This window comes from Armigeres subalbatus, chromosome 3 (genome assembly GCF_024139115.2).
Source record: "Armigeres subalbatus isolate Guangzhou_Male chromosome 3, GZ_Asu_2, whole genome shotgun sequence".
Lineage (NCBI taxonomy): Eukaryota > Metazoa > Arthropoda > Insecta > Diptera > Culicidae > Armigeres > Armigeres subalbatus.
The window spans coordinates 200,750,237-200,768,807 of record NC_085141.1 but is presented as its reverse complement, the minus strand read 5'-3'; the positions used below and the strand labels follow the sequence as shown (position 1 = coordinate 200,768,807).

General features: G+C 40.7%; 1 long non-coding RNA gene across 1 annotated transcript; it reads right to left on the bottom strand.

The window, feature by feature from the left end:
* Positions 1-1,508: 1,508 nt before the first annotated feature.
* LOC134223203 (uncharacterized) lies at positions 1,509-18,380 on the bottom strand. The gene is made up of 3 exons (XR_009982479.1): positions 17,975-18,380; positions 17,598-17,750; positions 1,509-2,124 (listed from the first exon to the last, which is right to left on the bottom strand). It is a non-coding gene; the product is annotated as an uncharacterized LOC134223203 (long non-coding RNA).
* Positions 18,381-18,571: the final 191 nt, after the last annotated feature.

The window sequence follows — 18,571 nt, the reverse complement described above, 5'->3', positions numbered from 1 at the left end:
AACGTATGATTAGTCTTGTGTCTCCATTGCCCAATTTTTGAGTAAATTACGTTTACTAGGTGTAAACTGTGATATACTGCGAACTGAAATATTTTCTTTTCAAATATATAATTTCGACATGGAAAATGCATATATTTTGGACAGAGTCATTTTCTCCTAATTTAAAACCTACAGATCTCAATGGTATGACTTACCTACACGTATCCACATTCATTTAAATGCATTTATTTGCTTAACTGACATAGATTAAACCAGAAATTAACATTTTTCCGCAATCTTATCGATATCATTGAAAACAGCCTGAAAGTTGGCAATTAATGGTTCATCCATGTACTGTACATGGGGTGACCAATAAATGTCTGATGAATAAAAACATAACTTCATTTTGGTCACTCCTTTTTCATCCGTCTCAAGTTCATGTTAAGCGATTGGAATATGTTAGCATCTCAATTACAATCAAACTTTGGCCGCAGGACCTCAAGATTGCCGTTTGAACCAATTTAAACGTGTTTTAGGTGCATGTTACGAAGAGTCCTATAATGCATGTTCTTCTGCATACTGGTGTCCAGCAGGCACTTTGGTAGATAGCTTTACAGATAATTTTAAAGATAAATGATAGTTGATTTGTGAATTCTCATCAGGAGCGTCTAGAGTTGAGGTAAAAGTATGCGATGATCATACTTTCGATAAAAATTTTCCTACACATTATCTAAACTTGATCGAAGAAGCTCAGGCTTGTCCAAAATATGTACATGTCCAAAATATATCATTTACCCTATCACTTTGAAATCTTTAAATTGATTTGGATACTTCCTATTTTTTTCTTTTAGCGCATTATGCTCCAAGTCCTCCCATTTCGTCGAAATGGTGTTGAGAGACCTTGATAAACAATCGGCAGTTACATTATCGCGCCCTTTTCTGTATTCAATGTCAAAATCGAATTGCTGTAATTTCAACGCCCATCTACATAGTTTAGCTGACCCTTTCTCTGCACTCACTTTTGATAACCATACCAGACTACGAGCATCGGTTAGGACTCTGAATTTTGTCCCCTCTACATAATTTCTAAAGGCTTCAATGGCCCATAAGACCGCTAAACATTCTTTTTCGACTGCTGCGTACTTTCTCCTGGTGGAATTCAGCTTCTTGCTGAAGTAAGCAATTACTCGTTTCTCCCCCTTTTGGATTTGTGTCAAAACTGCCCCTACCGCAAGATCAGATGCATCCGACTCAATTGTAAATAATTCAGTGAAGTTTGGATTCGCTAGAATTGGGGGACTGATTAGTGCCTCTTTAAGTTTTTCTAATGCTTTTTCAGCTTCTAAGGTCCAAAGAAATTTTTTATTCTCCTCGTATGTACTTATTTTTTGATTTCTTACTCTTCTTTGCTTTTTTCTGATTTTTCATACTTTCTAAATCGCAGGAAAGTCAACCTTAAGCTTAATAAAGATGAAGACTGGTGTTTGCTGGTTGATCGTCCAGATAGAAGTGGACGATAGTACGGACGATAGAAGTATTTATTAATCATTTATCTCGGAATCTATAGGCGTTACATAAGTTATGTTTGTTGACGTTTAGCCAAGGTATGTTTAATCTAAAGGTATGTACAATTCTTATGTATTTGATGTGGGTGACACAACAGCTGTTCCCCCTTGAAACTAATACAATAGTATTCATTTTAAAAATCAGAACTTGAAAACTTCAAGCATAACAAAATTTACAAAATTCATTTCATTTGAACAATTCACTTTTTCAATATTTCAGCACTTCGAACATAATATTTTAAGAATAGACGAAATTTTGATCTATCGTTCGCTTGCGAATCCTTTTCGATCGCCGTGGACACACGTTCGGCAAGTTCGCCGAAGTCGCGTTTCGTTTTCTGGCCTTTTCCGGAACCATAGGGAATCCCCTGAATGGTTCATCATCAGAGCCGCTTCCAGCGTTGACTTCTTCGGTGCCCTCTTCGTGTTGTTCTTCAATTCCAGTTCGTTCTTCGATCATAGCATCTCTACCACCCGTACCGACTCCCAGCCACACGTTTTGCCTCGGCTGCGGAGTTTGCCCCTTGTAGCACCTAAACTGATTTCGGTGGGCCATGGTGAGAGCGCTTCCAATTGCTATCTGGAAAGTGTTTATAGAAAAACGTTTGAGAAACGTTGCCCTAATCCATGTATTCGGTAAATGATGATGAAAATTTCGATACCATACAGTATCTCCTTCTGTCAGTGTGTCTAAACCGCCATTCGACTTTTTCTGCATATTAGACACATTTTCGTCATCATTTACATCATTTGGAGTCTGTGTTTGTAAATAATTTCTGTAAGTCTTTTTTGGATTCAAAAGATCCAAAATCGTTTTTGGTTTAAAAATAAATATTTTCTCCGAGGGCAGTTGCCCATCACTTGAAACAATGTTATTTCTATAATTCATTAAAAATAAATATATCTGATCCTCCAAATCAACATCTTGCAAGTCTGGTTCTAATAGAAACTTTTTCAATACTGTTTTAACAGTTCTCACCAGCCGTTCCGCCTGCCCATTACTGGAGGGGTTATAGTCTGGACTTTTCAATACTTTTATCCCCTGCTTTTCAAGAAATTTTGGGAATGAATATGAATTGAATGGAGGACCACCGCACTGTGGTCGGATATCATGAAATCATGGCATTAATAAATAACTCCTTAGGGTTGCCTCATAGAAGTTTGGTGTCTTCCACAAAGTTGTTGCTTGATAAGTAGGCCTTCATATGGTGATAAAACTATAGTTCGGAACTCTACCGCTAGGGCGGCGCTTCAGCTAACTTTTTATATTAGCATGACAGGATGATGGTGTCTTCTGCAAAGTTTTAGAATTTAGTATTATGAGCAACTCTTGCGAAGAAACCATCTTTGAAAAGGCTTTTGATTCTGAGATACAATGCCTTTTTTTGTATAAAATGTGCTTTTATTCCCAAAATTTGATTTTTTTCATTTTTTTTATTAAGGTACCCCGGGGCAAGTGGGACCTAAAAACGCTAGTTCAGCAAAATTATTATCGCGTACTTAAAAAAACAGAATATTAACCACGGATACATCATCATATGCTTCCGTTGTTGAAGTGTAGACGTGTTGTAAGCCATTTATTCAATTACAAAAATATTGGTAGTGAAAGAAAGAAATTCACCTGTAGGACCCACTTACCCCTTCAAACGGGGCAAGTGGGTCCTATTCTGTTTTATACTGTCGAACTTAATTATTTAAAGGAATCTACAATGTTCATATTACTTCTGAGTCGTACTATTTTCAGATCATGGATGGAGGTTTGTTGCTTGTCGGATTTTGGTTTTTGCTACAAGGAAGGGATTATAATTTTAGCAAATATGAACACCAGACAACATCCGATTTACTGTTTAATTGGCTCTTGTTTTGCTTTTTACTGGGTTACTTTTGTACCAAATGATTTAGGTGGAAAGGATAAGCAAATCTTTATTCACTATTCGAGTGAATGTTTCTGTGTTTAGGGCACAGATTATTACATAAATCAGTACTTCAAAAGAAACGTTTTTATTCAGGCTATGCGCACTGTTATAAATTTGTAATAGAACGAAATTGCCAATTTATGTGTTGAGCACTTCATTTATCTGAAAATCTGTCAATTTGATGCGCAATTCGAAAATAACAAAACACAATACAAATTTTGTTGACCTATCGTTGAACAAATAGATTATTTGCACTGTAAACGGAAAAATATCGCATTGTTATAACTATTGCGGGAGATAATTTTAAGAATGAATAATACACATTTGTTAATCAACTGTACAATACTATTTAACAGCGAAACCAACAATAAGCAAACTACATCTGATTCAGATCCATATGATATATGAGTTTCGAAGTTATTTTTCACTAGACAACGATTTAAAAACAATTAAAAGGGCTCTATCGAAATTGTTGTTCAAATATGTCCCACTTGCCCCATGTATGTTAAAACTAAAGGGTAAGTGAATATTGCAAATTTTGGCTTAAATTAAAACTTATATATCATTTTCGATGTCACACAATTATTTAATTGCTCAAATTATTCACCTTCCACATCAATGATAAATTTAGAAACGACTATTATGGTGGAAATCCATTGAATTAAAATATAAGTAATAGATTTTTCCGGTAGTCTAAAGTCATGATCAAGCAATAGCATTAGCATGGTGCCTCAAATGGTTTTGATTCCAAATATTTTTGTGTGGGCTGTATTCGTTGATAGTCCTGCTTCATCTTTCTAGAAGATTGTTACCACTAAAAACGTTTATCCACAGACAAACAGACATAACACATTGAACATTCACTCATTAAATACATCGTCGTTGAAACACTAACGACATCTTTTGATTTCAGTTAGTTTGGCAAATCACGAACCAGATGGCGGTAGTGAGCAAACGTCGAACTCGAGCAAATCCGATGCGCGCGCCACGAGTGATCGATTGGCCAATTAATAATTATTTGAATCGACCAGTAAATCAGTGAACGATGGAAATTTGACGAGTGTTATGTCTGTTTGTCTGTGGTTTATCGATTGATCGGCAGCCATAGTACCCACTTACCCCGTATTTTCACTTGCCCTGGTCTGGTAAATCAAATCTAGCAAAATAAGCTACCAATTTCTTTACCACTTTTGCACAATCCGTGCCCTTCTTCATCCATGCTACCTCCAACCACTTTGAGAATGAATCAACAATCAGTAGAAAAGTGTGGTGAGAAAAATAAAAGAAGTCAATGTGAACTCGGCTGAAGGGTCTTGTTGTAGGTTTCCAGTTGGATAAAACTTTTATTTTTGGTACTATTACCATACTTCCACATACATCACAATTCGATACATACTTCTCAATGTCTTTATTAATGCCAAACCAGTACACTTGCCTTCTCGCCAATTGTTTCATTTTAACTATGCCTGCGTGGTTGGCGTGTAAAAGCCTCAAAATTCCTTTTTGCATTTTATGTGGAATTACCACCCTGTTCTGGTACAAAATGCACCCTTCAACAATTTCCAAATCAGTTTGATTAGCAAAAACGTCCATAAGGCATTTATCCAGATTTTTAGGCCATCCATCACGCAAATATTTTATAATTTGTTGTAAAAACTCGTCATCATTTGTCCATTTGGCAATCAAAACGAAATCAATGGGAGATTCATCACCAAAGTTTATACTTTTTATAAACTCGTGATCTAACTCAATGGGAACCTTCTGCTCCAATGGGAATCTCGAACAAAAATCCGCATTCCCCATTTTTGCAGAAGGTCTGTACCGTATTTCAAAATCGTAAATCGAGAGTTCAAGTATGTATCGTTGGAGTCTTGTTACAAATATGGAATGTTTTCCTTCTTTGCCGAAAATCCCTATCAATGGTTTGTGGTCGGTATAAGCTATGAACCTTTGCCCATATAAATATTTGTGGAATTTTTTTATAGTACAAACCAAGGCCAAAGCTTCCAAATGAAGAATTGGGTAACCTCTTTGCGCGTCATTTAACGTAAAAGAAGTAAAACTAATAGGCTTTTCGATGCCTTCTATTACATGTGCAATCACTCCTCCTAGGCCATAGCCTGAAGCGTCTGTTACTACTACAATGTCTTTTGATGGGTCATAAAATTCTAAAAATTTGGTTTTAACCAGTGCGTTTTTGCTTTCTTGGAAAGCTTTTTCACAATTACCATCCCAAACAAATTTAGTATTTTTCTTCAATAGCTTATACAAATGGAATAACTTGATAGACATATGGGGCACGAAGCGATTGTAGTAGTTGATCAAGCCTAAATATGACTTTAGCTCAGTCACATTTCCAGGAACCTTTGCTCTTTGAATTGTTGAAATTTTGTCTGGACTAGGTAGTAACCCGTTTTCGCTGAGAATATGGCCCAAATAAGGCAATTCTGACACAAAAAAAATACATTTCTCAACATTTACTTTGATATTTGCATTTGCGAGTCTTTCCAAAACAAGAAACAATTTTTCACGACAAATCTCCAAGTTTTCACCTGCTATGAGTACATCATCAAGATTAACGTAAACGTTTATAATCCCTTCTAAAATTTGATCCATAACCTGTTGGAATATCGATGCACTTGAGGAAGCCCCCTGGGGTAAACGATTATAGGTGAACAATCCCTTGATTGTGTTGATCACCATAAATTTCTTGGAACGTTCAGTCAATGCTAGCTGTGTATAAGCTCCTTCCAGGTCTAGCGTACAAAGAACTTTACAATTTGCCAATTTAGCGAACAAGTCGGCTGCCAAAGGTAAAGGGTAAGTATTTGGTATTAAAACTTTAATTATTGAAACTTTACAATCAATTACGAGTCTTATTCCATTATTTTTTTTCATAACTACAACCACTGGTGATACCCATTCACTGGTCTTCACCGGTGTAATCACATTTTCTTTTTCTAGTTTTGTCAAATAATCCAGGACTTTTCCCCTCAACCGATAGGGTACATCATAGGCCCTTTTAAAAATCGGGACATCACTTTTCAACACCAACTTTTTTTGTGAATATGTGTCTCGATTGTTGGGTCTGTAGGGCTGGAAACCTAACCTTTCCCTAACTGGTCTCCGAACTTGATTCGGTCGCTCCGGTGATCCCACCTGACTATTCCTTGCTGTGTTATATACCTGAAGCAATTGATTAATCCTTGACCCCTGAGGAAAGCCCTATTGATTGTCTTCGCATTGTCTTTAGCAATATTCCAGGTAGTAATAAATTTGTCCATGGACTCAAGGGACAAATTTTCTTCATTTAAAAGTTTCTGTTTTAGAGCCTCATCCCTCAGCCCATGCAAAATCCTGTCTTGAATGGCAATGTCCTTAAACCCGCCAAAACCGCAGAATTCCGCTTGGAGTTTTACCGCCAAGACGAAATCCTCGGCTGACTCATCTGGTTGTTGGACGCGATGACTAAAACGGAATCGCTGAACCAAATCAGGTTCGGTTTTATCGAACCTTTGTTTTAACTTATTAACAATTTCAGCGTAACCAACTGTCGCTAATGTTCCTTGCTGGAACACTAGTTTCAGTTGAGAATAGACATGAGGTCCACATAAGTTCATGAAATGTGACTTTTTCTGAACATCTGACAACTCATTTGCCTCAAAAGTGAACTAACCAGTGTTTTACATTATTAAAAGAGGTTTTGGTAATGAGGGAAATTATTACAACGAGATGTTACCTATTGCAAGCTCAAACTTCGACTGAGCTTAGCCTTTATTTAACGATTATAGTAGAACCGATCGACGGTTCGTTATACAGGCTTGATACGCACATTCAACAACAGCGTGTTGATATAACAGTTCTCTTCCCTTAGGAAGTAACATATAATATTTCAATTTCAAATCGATAATATAACTTATTTAGTACAAATTTAAATAAAAACTTAATTCTAATAATATTTATAATCACTATGAATCTTCTGACGTTTCATTCGACGAGATCGCCTGAGAAGTACATCGTTTTGGGAATCAGCCAATTTCTGATGAACTGAATCCTGTTCGAAAGGCACACTTGAGCCTTCACATGGTAAACCTCGGTCGCTTGATAACACTCCGAATGCGTTATCTTGTCTCGAACCTTGCTGATAACAAGAACTTGCGCATCTGATCGCCTGATGAAGGTATAAGCAGAACGAGCCGAACGAGGGAATGTGATACACAACTAGAGGAAAGTATAAACACGTGTGGTACATTCGAGTAGACAGTAGAGACTGATTTATTTGTCAAAATATACACGGTAATATTGTATTACTCACTTTTACTCTTCTAACTTACCCAGTGAGTGGCTTGCTCTTCACACCCCTCCTCAAACCAATCACGCTTCGACTCCCATGAAGACTCGATGTTTCATAAACGGCACCGTTGGGAGACCCTTAGTGAGTAGGTCTGCCGGTTGTTCAGCTGTCGGGATGTAGCACAACTTTACTTTACCTGCTCGAACGCACTCCTTGATGAAATGTAGCTTCACTTCAGTATGCTTTAATTTCTTTGACGGTCCATCCGACTCTGCTATGGCAATCGTAGATTGATTGTCTTCAAATATGGTTGCAGGGTGACGTTCACGAATATCCAACTCCACAAACAGTTTACTAGTCCACAAGACTTCACAAAGGCAGTCAGCCAACGCATAGCACTCGGCCTCAGTTGAGGATAGCGCCACTGTTCGCTGTTTCTTGGTACTCCACGCTGTTGTAGCTCCATAAATCTGAACCAGATAGCCAGAAACAGAATGCCGATTATTAATCTCGGTAGCCCAATTAGCATCAGCGAACCCTACTATCTGACGGCAAGAAGCATCCTTTTTGGTGTACAACAGCCCGTATTCCTTGGTTCCTCGCAAATAGCGAAGAATTCTCTTTGCATGTTTCCAATGTTCTTCTCCGGGATTCGACTGGAACTGGCTAAAGTACGAAACGGCGGCACTTATGTCTGGACGAGACGTCACCATCAAATATGTCAGGCATCCGATCAGTTCCCTGAACGGTTTGTCCAAATTTTGTACCACTTCCGTTTTCTTCAGCTGTAGCCCTTGTTCCATCGGCGTTAATGATGGCTTGCATGTATCCATTCCAAATCGTTTCAGTACAGCATCAACGTAATTCGGCTGGCTCAACTTCATTTCACACTTTGCACGATTTCTTTCAATCCGTAGTCCTAAAAACATTTGCGCTTCACCCAGATCTTGCATCTTGAATTCCGTTTTCAGCAATCTCTTCACTACCATCACTTCTTTTAAGTTCTTTGCAATAATTAGGACATCGTCCACGTAGAGCAGCAGATATACTGCACCAGATTTGCTCACTCTCACATACAAACAATCATCCTCTTCGCATCGCCGGAAACCGCATCGTATAATGAACTCGTGGAAACGATCGTTCCACGCCTTGGACGCCTGCTTCAAACCATAAATGGATTTGGTGAGTCTACATACCTTATCCTCCTCAAATCCTTTAGGTTGGCGCATGTAGATGTCCTCAGTTAGGACTCCATTGAGGAAGGCGGATGTTACGTCCATCTGGTGTACATGAAGATCAAATTGGTTGGCTAGAGCAAGCATCGACCGTACAGTTGCCATTTTCACGACCGGTGCGTACGTTTCTGAAAAGTCGAAACCGAATCGCTGCGTGAAACCCTTGGCTACTAAACGCGCCTTCCGTTTTTGAATCGAACCATCCAGCCCAAACTTAAGCCGGAAAACCCACTTGCAGTCCACGGCCTTCCGACCGACTGGCAAGTCTACCAACTGCCAAGTGTTATTCTCAGCCAATGACCGTAACTCCTCGTCTATGGCAAGTTTCCACTCCGGCCAATCATCCAGTTTTCGCAGCTCTTCAATGCTGTCAGGAATATTTTCGACATAACTTTCCGCGTTAAGTGCATAAGCTACACACAAGTAGTCATCCAATTTAGCTGGAGGTTTCTAACTCGTTCACTACGACGCAAACATGTTTCCGCCTCGGTTCCCGCATCGTTGTTGTTCTCGTCCTCAGCTGCATCGCTATTCTCTGAGAACGACCCATCTTCCGCTTCTCTAAACGCATCGTCATCAGAATCCTCAACATTTTCCGGTTCGTCAACTGGACTTGTAAAGCTTCTTTCGGATTCCGCACGATCAGGAACGCTTCTCGAAGAAAATGGGCCAAGCAGTTGACCCTGACTTGAAGACGGACCAAGATTGTCGGTAGCCACCGGTTGGCAGTCGAGTTTCCACTGCTTTAGCGCTTTCTCCTCTACCACAACGTCACGAGCGATGAAAATCCGTTTGCCGTCCCACAAACGGTAGCCGCCACCACCGTATCCCACGAAGTGACTAATCTTGCTACGAGACTCTAGCTTGCTTCGCTTCTCCTTCGGAATTAGGCTGTATGCTTTGCTTCCGAAAATTCGCATTCTTGACACGTCCGGCTTATGCCCATACCAAAGCTCATATGGCGTCTTGTTAGTTGTCAGAGCTGCCGTAGGACTCCGATTAACAATATAGACTGCCGCCAATACCGCCTCGCTCCACATTTTACGATCCAGTCCTGAATCTGCAATCATTGCCCTGGCCTTGTCGAGAATAGTGCGATTGAATCGTTCACTGACCCCATTTTGCTGCGGGGTATATGGGACCGTGAACTCCACTTGGATACCTTTACTCCTGCAAAAATCAACAAACGCTTTCCCGCCGTTATCACAACGCAAACGGCTTAAACTAGTGTCAAAATGCGCCTCAGCCATAGCTACGTAGATTTTAAAGCAATCGAACACCTCATTTTTCGTGCTCAGGATATAGGCCGCACAAAAATGGGAATAATCGTCTGTGAAAGTTACAAAATAGCGCTTACCATTCCATGAAGTCGGGATCATCGCACCACAAACATCGCTATGCACTAACTCCAAAGGCCTAGAGCTACGGGGAAGCACTAAATCCTGGAAGGGTTTACGCGTCTGCTTACCTTCCATACAAGGACGACATACGCCGCCGCTGTTTACAGCTTCCTTTTGCAACGACAATCCTTTCACCATATTTTCCCGAATCACTTTCACTAAGCCACTCTTCCCGATGTGCCCAAATCTTCGGTGCCACAGTTCTGCACAGTCGATTGTCTTATGCGTCATAAGCACTTCAGAGTTTGCTACTGGTATCACGTCAATGTCCAGTTCGTAAAGCCGATCTGATCGACTTCCCATACACACAACCTCGCCATCTCGCTTGATGACCGCGCTGTTCTTGGAAAAAATCACTTCCATCCCAAGCTGCCCCACACGACGGATTGAGAAGAGGTTGTAGTTCAAACCCGGGACGAACAATACGTTATCGACAACGCACTTCAACCGACGTTTCCCGATTCGCGCAACGATATCCACTTTTCCTTTGTGGTAACTTTGGAGCACTTCACCAGATGCAATTTTAATCATCACAGGCGCATCTAACTTTTGTACGTCACGGAGGTACTCACTTGAACAGATCATGTGATCTGACGCACCCGAATCCAAGATCCAGCGAAATTTACTGTTATTGTCATCACACTTTCCGTTTTTGTCAACACAACTACTGACAAACGTGACTTCCATTTCACTAATGTGCGCTTTTCCATTCTTTACACTTTTGTTTTCATTCTTCTTCGACTTCGTAATGTCGAAATCGCGGCGTTGGTAGCACTCCGACCGTTTGTGCCCCAGTTTACCGCACGCAAAACACTTTATTTTCGATTTAGCACTTTTCCCGGCGAACGCCGTCGAGCCGCTACTTTCTGCTGTGTCGTCATTATGCTCCCGTTTCACACTTTCACTCAGTAAACGAGCTTTGACGAACTCGAGCGTACACTGCGCTGGTGACAGTGTTTCCAAAACGGTCACGAGTTGCCCATACGATTTTGGCATGGTTTGAAGGAGATAAAATATCACTAGCTGCTCCTGCAGTTGAATCCCGGCGGCATCCAGATCCCGCACCATCCGCTCGAATTGGAGCAGGTGCACTTGAAGGGAGCCGGTTTCCTCGAACTTCATTGCTGACAGCTTTTTCAGCAAATAAAACTGCCCGGAAATGCCCTTGCGAGCAAACGTATTCTCAAGCGTCGTCCAGATTTCCAGCGGGGATCGCTTACCCTTGATGTACTCAAGTTGCGAATCCGCAATGTTCCGGACCAGCACCGACTTGCACTTTACGTCCTTTTTCTTCCTTTCTTGCAGTTTCTTATCCTTCGCGAGCTTCACATTTTCACTGTCAGTAGCCAACACATGGTACTGCACTACATCTTCCGCCTTCACACGAATACAATCGATGAGATCCAGCTCTTCCAAATGTATTTCCATTCGGAAGCTCCAATTGTTGAAATTGGCTCCGTCGAAAATATAAACTTTCCTTTCTTCCTCCATTTCACCTCAATGACAATCAAAACAACAGCAATGAAAATTCACTCGACCGATTTACAACTGAACGACCGCACGGACAGAAGAAAACAAATTCTTTTCTTTGTTCTCCTCTTCGAATCGCACCGATACTTCCACGTGTAATCAACTTTTTCGAAGGCACACTTTTTCAGAAAAGGGGGCTCGGGCTATGCTGGGGCCATAACCTATAAGCAGAACGAGCCGAACGAGGGAATGTGATACACAACTAGAGGAAAGTATAAACACGTGTGGTACATTCGAGTAGACAGTAGAGACTGATTTATTTGTCAAAATATACACGGTAATATTGTATTACTCACTTTTACTCTTCTAACTTACCCAGTGAGTGGCTTGCTCTTCACAGAAGGTAGCACACTTCTGCCACTCAACGCCATCTTGTGTGTAGACAAACTACTGCCTGGTATATTCTTGGACAAACTATTGCCGCTAGTTGAAGGTATCGACAAACTATTGCCGTCTTCAACCGTAGGTTGTTGGTGCTGATCGTTGATGTAAGAATCTGCCAGATATCCATAATAATCGCAACTGTCTGAGTCTTCGTCAAAATCTGCATTATCTTCTCTTCGACGTTTCCTGTTAGGCTTCCAACCACACACAAGCGTTCTGTGTGCCTTGGGTTTCATTTTTAATTGATCGCGATGAGCCGAATATATTCGACCTCCGACCGAAACCTGGAATACATTTTTAGACAATCTTTTCAAAAACTTGGCATCTAACCACCTCTTCACTTCCGTTGCCCTAAAGTTCTTGAAGTAGATTGATTCTCCGTGACGTGACTGAGAAAACTTATCAGGTCTAGCAGGTTTGTCATCTACAAAACTAGAATCATCCTCTCAAGCGTGAGTCGTTAAACGGATTTTAAAATTGCTTTGGATTTACCAAATCCAACGTCGTTTTCGGTGTAAAATTTAGCAATTTTTCAGAAGGAAACTGTGCATCTTCTGAACAAGTGTTTCGATAATTGAACAAGAAGTAGGAAATTTGATCTACGATATCCAAACCCTTCATGTCAGGATCCAAGAGGAACTTTTTCAAAACCTCCTTGACAACACGAACCATTTGTTCTGCTTGGCCGTTACTTGAGGGGTGGTACGGTGGACTTTTCAAAACGTGTATTCCTTGTTGACTCCAGAAATCAATCAGATATTTAGAGTTGAACGGAGGGCCTCCATTCAAGGGCTTCCAAGGGCTTCCAAATGTAAAATTGGATACGATTTTTGTGCATCATTTAGCGAAAAAGAAGTAAAACTAATTGGTCTTTCTTCTTTACCAACGACATGTGCTATGACTCCACCTAAACCGTATCCGCAGGCATCCGAAACAACAACAATTGGTTTGTAAGGATCGTAAAATTCTAAAAAGTTTGGCTTAAGCAATATTTTTTTACAATCTTCGAAAACTTTATTGCAATTTTCACTCCAAGAGTATTTAGTGATTTTCCTCAGTAAACAATAAAGAGGACTGAGGCGGGAGGATAAGTTGGGAATGAATCGACCATAGTAGTTGATCAATCCCAAAAATGCCTTCAATTCACTGACATTATTCGGAGGCTTAGCTCTACGAATTGTCTCATCTTTTTCAGGACAGGGCAATAAACCTTCCTCTGTTAACACATGTCCCAAATAAGGCAAACTGGAAACAAAAAATTTGCATTTTTTTTAAATTAACTTTTATGTTGAACTTGGCCAAACGCTCCAAGACCAAATAAAGTTTCCTCTTACAATCCTCACCGGCTATTAAAACATCGTCCAAATAGCAAAACACATAATTTAAACCTTTCAAAACTTTATCCATCACTTTTTGAATATGGATGCACTACTAGAAGCACCCTGAGGCAAACGATTGTACGAGTACAAACCCTTGATTGTGTTAATAATCATAAACTTCCTAGATTTTTTGGAAAGACGCAACTGGGTATATGCTCCAGCAAGATCAAGAGAACAAAATACCTTAGAGCCTGACAATGAAGCAAACAAATCCTGAGGCACAGGCAAAGGGTATGTGTTTGGTACTATAAACTTATTGATAGAGACCTTGCAGTCAACTACCATCCGAATTCCCTTATCTTTCTTGACAACAATGACGACAGGTGAAGCCCACTCGCTTGCCTCAATTGGAGTGATTACCCCATCTTCTTCTAACGATTCTATATGTTCTGCAACCTGGTCACGCAAACGATAAGGAACGTCATACGCGCGTTTAAATATGGGTTTATCGTCTTTGAGTACCAAATCTGCCTCAAAACCTGATATGGGAATAGAAAAATCGTTGTCAAAAACACTAGAGTACTTACTCTTTATATCTTCAACAACTCCGTCCTCCTTCAAAACGTTGGTACTGTTCACTAACATAGATCCTCGAAAAGCATCTCACCAAGCTGGGTAGTAAATGTCGAGCCAGTCTCTGCCCAACAGCGGAATTATCTCCTTCGAACTCTCCAATACCACTAATGATACTTTCTCGCACCGCCCGTTGACCCTTGCTGAAACTGTGATCTGTCCTGCAACTTTCAAGCGAGCACCCTCAACTACTGCCAATTTCAAATTGCATTTAGCTAACGGTTTGCGCCCAAAACGTTCATTGAAGGTCAGCTTGCTAATCACGGAAACAGCAGATCCACTGTCTATTTCCATCCTCAAGACCTCATCGTCAACACATGCTTCCACTAAACACGGGGCGCTGGTGCTGGACCGTTGAATTGAGGAAATCATCAGTACGTCCATGTCTTCTTCTGAGTCCGACAGTCTAGCAGCTCTTCTAAACCTCTCCGATAAATCTGGCTTTTTCGCTACCACAGCGACTGACTTAACCGATGGCTTCTGATGCTTCAAGTCGAAACAGTACTTGCGTGTGTGTGTCTTCCTCCGACAGTAGTTACAGAAGTAAACTTTCTTCCCACTTTTCCTCGGCGTAGAAAGACTTCTACTGCGGCTGTGACTGTTGTGTTGTGGCTACGACGATAATTATCACGGCTTCTACGACGGCTCCGCGATGTAATGGGTGTTGGTTCACGTTGAAAACCAACCCTCTTGCTTCCTAAACGCTCAACAACACTTACCCTAGCCGATTCTCCATTAATCGAAGTCAATCTCTCAGCCGCTTGTTCGCGGTTGACAACAATTTTCTCCGCTTTCGCAAGAGTTAACTCCTCTTCGTCCAACAGTCGTTCCTGAAGCTGTTTATTAGAAACACCGCAAACTAGCCTGTCCCTAATAGCCATGACTTTAAATGTACCGAAATTACAATATTCAGCCAACTGCTTAACTGAAAGTACAAAATCAATAGCTCTTTCGCTTGTCTTTTGGGATCGGGCGTAAAACTTCACACGCTGTACCAAATCACTCTCACTACGGTCATAACGCTTTTTAAGCGAATCTGTCCTTGAGTTCAATGTTAGCTAAATCCCTACCTGGAAACAGCAATTTCAATTTGGAGTACACTTCCGTTCCACATGAAGCTAAAAATGTGGCTTTGTGCTCATCAGCAGGAATTTTCTGATGTACTAGCACCCAATTGAGTTGCTCCAAATACTGCGAGAACGGAATGGCGCCTGGGACGTGGGGCTCAATGCTGTTCACCAACGGCATATTGCTTAAAGAAATTTAAACAAACGAAACACAAACTATAAGTCTAAACAGTGGATACCAAACAAATTTCAACTATGCAAACAATTGTATATAAATAGAAAAATTGAAAATATTTCACAAAAAAGATTGCATTTGAAAAATAACAAGAAAAAATTATCGAAACAAATAACATAAGCCGAAAACATATAAAACAAACCAACGTACCTGATAGCAGCGTGATAAAACTCCAGACAGCGATTAATCAAACGTAACAAAGCTTACCGACTTAGCAGATCCACCCTATCTACTGGTCACGTTGAAGCAGCAACGAAAAACACGTTCAGCACTATCTGTTTGCTCTCCAGTGCACACAAAAGACCGAAACTGACCTCTGGTCGCTCTTTGTTGGCGCTCTTTCACACAGGTCAAACTAACTTACAAAACCTTGCTGTTAGATAAAATGGTGGTGGACAATGAAATCACACAAAAGCATAGAGTGATCACCACTAAACTCTACGGAACACGTGATGTGTGCTGATTAAAACTTTGTGAAATAACCGACTATTTCTAGATTTTCAATAATGTGAAATAAACTCCTTTAATCAAACGGTTATCGCACCAAACGTGACCACCACACTTGAGGTGATCTTCTGGGCGATAATTATTACACTAAGGTAGCATACCTGCGCGGAACTTTAAATGCACTACACACCGCGGTTTAAAATTTAGTCGTTCTCACTAGTGATTCACTAATCACTCAACGGATTATTTAAAAAAAATTTTTACCTCGTTCGCCATTGAACTAACCAGTGTTTTACATTATTAAAAGAGGTTTCGGTAATGAGGGAAATGATTACAACGAGATGTTACCTATTGCATGCTCAAACTTCGACTGAGCTTAGCCTTTATTTAACGATTATAGTAGAACCGATCGACGGTTCGTTATACAGGCTTGATACGCACATTCAACAACAGCGTGTTGATATAACAAAAAGAAAATTGCAGACGGTCTACCCAGTCTGAAAAAGAAAGTTCCCTTGCGGTATGGCTCAACACTTGAAGCCATGCCACCTGGGATCTGATTTCCAAGCATGTTCAATTCCTTACAAAAGAAATAAAAGGAATTTGCTCGATCCCGGGAAATGAGAAAGCGGACTCTTTGGCTAAGGTGGGCGCTATGGAAGGTGATATTTACGATCGGAAAATCACCTTCGATGAATTTTTCACATTAGTTCGTCAGGAAACCTTGAACAGCTGGCAACAGAAATGGACAAATGGGGAGTTGGGTAGATGGCTGTATTCAATTCGCCCGCAGGTGTCGAAGCGTCCATGGTTCAAAAAATTGAATATGGGACGAGACTTCATTCGAACCATGTGTCGTCTAATGTCCAATCACTACACTCTAAATGCACATCTTTTCAGAGTGGGGCTCTCGGAAGGAAATCTCTGTGTTTGCGGCGAGGATTATCAGGACATCGATCATGTCGTGTGGGCGTGCGAGGAGCATCGTGGCCCCAGATCTGCGCTAACTGAACATCTCCGGGTCCGAGGAAAACAACCAAAGCCTATTAGAGAAGTGTTGTCGGGCCTTGATCTCGAGTACATGTCCCTGGTCCACCAATTTTTGAAAGTTGCTGATGTTGCTGTAATCATTGTCTGCCCATTCCCTTGTCTGTCGTACCCCATATCGAATGTCTTCCTCTTGTTGTACATTTCCATGTCTGTCGTTAATCCCTTCCATATGTCTTCCTCTCGTCGTTGTCCCCCCAAAAAAGTTTGTTTGTCCTGTTACAGATGTAAAAATGCGAGGAATGTCAACTTTGTGAACATCAGCATAGTAATTACTTAAGCACCCTAAAATCCTTTCCTTTCCTACTGTATTATTGTATTCCCTAACCTCGACTAAACCGCGAGTCTTTCGGTTCCCCAAAACTAACACTATGTATAAGAATCAAGAAATGTATTGTTAAACTTGATTTCGGCCCCGTAACGCTTCACGGCAAATGAGCCTTCCAAATAAACGAAAGATAAAAAAAAAAAAAAAATAAAAGGAACAAAAGAAACAAAAAATCTTCAAATGTAGGCTCGCACAAGAAAAAGATCAAAACGACTTACCCGTACAGATACGATTGGCTCTCGCCTAAGGCCTTTGCCTGTGCCGACAATTGTCGCAATTACCCTCTTCCGGAAGACGACCCGAAGCCGTTAAATTTTCGGACCACTATCAACCGTCCTGGGTAGCACGTCACTTCGAGAGTTGCCTGAGGTCTAAAGAATTAAAAGAAAACACTTTTAGTATTTTTAGAATAAAATTAAAGCTCAATCCTGTGATACGAACAAAGAACAATTGAGCACTAAGGATTCTTTATCTTTTTGTTTTGCAAACAATAGGCAGTATGAAACACAAAAACCCACGTGGAATTAGTTGCCTCACGAAATAATGTGGTTTCCATAAAAACACTTTTTGCTTGATAAATTAACAATCTCTTTACCGAAATGATTTTCCTTCCCCACAGCAGACCGATGATAACTAAACTAGCTGCTTATGTCGTGGTTATCCAACGCGAACGATTTCCCACCGTCCTCGTTGTCTGGTGTTGTAGAAAGCTGTCGCTGTGGGAGACAATACTCTGCAATTTTGCCGTGTCGCCTTCCCGCTCTCGTAGGCTGTTGTCGACCTGCTTCTCCGTAGCCGTTGCTGTAAAAAAAATGTTCGCAAAAATGCCGTCGGAATTCGCACTTTTCTGCTGTTGAAAAAACCGTTTGCAGTGTGCACTGATTATCACCCGTTAAAATTTGCATTAGGTCACAATTCACAATGCCGCAATGGCGTTATTCACGCTAGGTTCTTAAAAATTAATTCCCTCGTCGCCAGTTAATAAAGATGAAGACTGGTGTTTGCTGGTTGATCGTCCAGATAGAAGTGGACGAGTATTTATTGTCGGCGTAGCACCAAGTTAGAATTCGGAAGTCGGGACTTCCGAACCGAACTTTCTTCCGAAGTTTTATTTGTCAAACTAATTGATGCGTTGTTTAGCGCATCTTTAGGCGAATCCAGCGCACTACTTCCGAAGTTGGGAAAATCCAAC